This window comes from Schistocerca gregaria, chromosome 9 (assembly GCF_023897955.1).
Source record: "Schistocerca gregaria isolate iqSchGreg1 chromosome 9, iqSchGreg1.2, whole genome shotgun sequence".
NCBI classification, from domain to species: domain Eukaryota; kingdom Metazoa; phylum Arthropoda; class Insecta; order Orthoptera; family Acrididae; genus Schistocerca; species Schistocerca gregaria.
In genome coordinates, this window is record NC_064928.1 from 80,297,521 (window position 1) to 80,301,055 (window position 3,535).

Sequence of the window (3,535 nt, forward strand, 5' to 3'; positions counted from 1 at the left end):
GCAGTCAAGGGGCCGTAGACTTTGCTGTGTGACATATATGTGAAAGCGATACGTTTACCCGTTTCTGAGAAAAAAAGGATCTTGAGAGACGGCGTATAGACAGCCAGACTGATGACCATTCAAAAAAAAAATTCTTTGATGTAATTAGAAATTAACAATTTTCGGAGTTTTTCCCTTGACTGTAATGTGAAACCATGCTTCTTGCCAAATTTCATGCTCCTACGTCAAAGAGAAGTACCCTATAGGTTTTTTGAGTGAGTTTGCGAGTGCGAAAATATGTGACAAAAATGGCCATATCTTTTGATTGCATTTATTAGAAGATTCACTTTTTTACATGTGCTTGAAAATGACAAGTCGTCGAAATCAGCGAGCCGTATGATTTAAATACTGAGTTTCTAAATTTCGGGTTATCACCGACCATGTTTTTGTTTATTTAACCTTGTTTAACAGATCTTGACTACACTCGTCAACATTTATTTTGGGAACGGGTGCTGATAACCTCGGTGTTGTGCGCCCTAAAACAGTAACCATCATCATCATCATCATCATCATCGTTTATTAAACTGTCATATAATTACAATTCTATCTTTCGCCTGTGTGATCTCTTATGGACTGGACGTAAGTTTTCTTCTCTTTGTTTCCTGGCTTATAATCGTATATATGTAGTAGTGTTAACTGTTTAAAAGATTAATCACTTAGCTTATATCCGTGTCATGAAAGTAATCTTTATTTTGCTTTAATAAGTTTTCAGGGGTCACAAGCGTGGAGCTGGAGGCGGATTGTTCGATGATGAAACGACCGAACACTATTTGTGTTCTCTAGTTAACTCCCTTACGTTATGTAATTCCTTGCGTAAGGAATTCTCTCGATTGATCGTTCATGCATCACCGAACAATGACGTCAGCCAGCAAACTCACTGGCTTAATACAGCCCCACATTAAATTACAGTGATGAAGGCGGACCTAACGTAAAATTAATACCTAAACTTCAGATCGATCAACTGTTTTGCACCTGTCGATGCGTCTAAAAAGAGAAGTTTACGTCATCGTCATTGAGACGTGCATTCTCGTCGTAGTTGGTGAATTACGCGAAGTTATACATTCTTCGCAATGTTTTGTAAAGTCGCTTATTGGAAAATATTTCTTGAAACGTTTCAATACACGAGGAAGACACGGTCAACATCCGTAACGGTGGTACCATATCGATGGCCTTAAGACCAGTGAGGTATCTTCCAATAACAGGGGCACCGTGTCCGTTGGAATAGGGACCAATGATACAATCCTTGAAAACTTCGTACCAAACGTTGACAGACTGAGTTTCTGTTCATGTTCGATGAAGAGGAGAATTTTGTGCCTTGGAACACTTCTCAGACTTTCACCTCTAGCCAAATCTTTAATAGTAGCTTAATAAAAATTCTTACTCCAGTTATAAATGGCAGCATTCCCTTTTTGTGTACTGTAGAGTTATCCTGAAATTACAAGAATTAATCCGGAAATCTAAGGTTTTCCCAAATGAGAAAAAATGTTTCAAGGCACAGCACGGTCATGTGCATAGGAGGAAATATTCTGTTGAAATTTAAACGTGTTGCAATCGAGAAAATGTTTTCACTACTGTATATAATAGCCTATTTATTCCATTACCACTTCACTACATGCCAGTAATCAGCAGGTGAAACCAAATGAAATCGAAATACATCTGCATCTACATGATTACTGCGCAGTTTACAATTTAGTGCCTGACAGAGGGTTCATCGAACCAGTTTCAGACTGTTTCCTTGCAATTCCATTCTCGGACAGCGCGCGGGAAGAACGAATACTTTCATCTTTCCGTGCGAGCTCTGATTTGTGTTATTTTGCTGCAACAATCATATCTCGCTATGTAGGTGGGCGCCAACGAGATACTTTCGCATTCGGACGAGAAAGTTGGTGAACGAAATTTCATGATTATACTCTAAAGCAACGAGAAACAGCTTTGTTTTAATGACTGTCACCAGGGGCGACTCTAGGAGTCAGTCAAAGGGGGGGGGGGGGGGGGAATATCTCTTAACAAAAGGACAGCTGGAGTCCACCGACAGATTGGTAAAGCTTGGTGTTGCTTAGAGTAGTTTCTGGTAACTGTTTTGGAGTTCAGGGTGTGTGCCCAGGAAAATAATACGATTTGACCCAGATGTCCGGCGACTTCAAAGTTTTTGCCTGGGGTCGGCAGATTGTGTTGGTAGGCATACCCATCGCATTTAGCTTTCTTGATTATTGTAAGTGCTACTCGTATATACATCCAATGTATATTAACAAATAACGAGACGCCTATTTTAATCAAATGACATTTATTGGTTTAGATAGTACGCTATTTGCCGCCGTTATTCTTTTGTTAAAAAGTTTTTGAAATACATTGCAACCTATATTGCTACATAATTATAAAAAAAAGAGTGAATCTGTTGAAATGATATATTCGTTGATTTCTGAAGTCATTTTATCCAGTGCAATAGGTTACTCCATTTGGGGGGAGGGGGCTACAGAACCCATACCATCCCCCCCCCCTCTTGCCACCACCCATGACTGCGACATCAAATTACGTATCACATGCGTGGCGATCTCTCCCCTATTACGAGATTATACAAAAATAGCTCCCAGTCTTTGAAACTTTTCGATAGCCTCCGACACTTTCAAATAGAAGTTAATGGCTACTAATGCAAATTTCATACATCCAAGACAGGTAAAATTACAAAGACATTGAAGGCTAGTTCAGTTGCTAATAAGAGATGTTCCATGGAGGAGGAATTACTTCCGTTCCGAAGTACAAGACTGTGCACAACACGTGAGGTATAACTTCACTGTTCACGTGTTATATAACTAGTTTTAAAAATATACAGCAATTTATTCACCATGAAATTTTTTACACGAAGTATTAATAACGTCTTCCAAACGGCTTAAATATATTATACAGCATTTAAATGTGTGAAAATATTTACAAATGCTGGAGAGAACACAACCTCACGTTTGACAGAAACAAACACTATGGAAAATGTCGCACAGTGGGTATGGTGGTCTCTAGCGCTTATTCCAGTATGTGACTGCATGATGTCTCACTAGACTGCAACGCCCACTGTGGAACACCATCTTTTCCCAGGTAGACTATTCTCCATGCACAACTCCCTCCCCTATTATATGCTTCAGACCTCCAGTTTGTTGCATTTTTAATGTTTGCTTGGACTATTAGGATAGTTTTCAGATCACAACCGCACTGCTGCTCGAACAGTTGGTAGACAAAAGTCTTCAAGTATCGATGTGCAGTGCTACGCCGATAGAAACAAAAAATGTAATTGTCGCGGTCATTATGAGAATAAATACCGGGTGACCCAAAAAGAAAGAACGAATTTCAATTGTTAACTACAGATAAAGTATAACAGGTAGAAACACATTGTGCATTTCACTGCGTAGAGCTCGGTTCACAGTTTTGACACAGCTGCGCTGTTGTTTGCGGCATAATGGAGACTACACCGCAAGAAAAATCATTTTGTGTGCTGGAATTTGTGCGA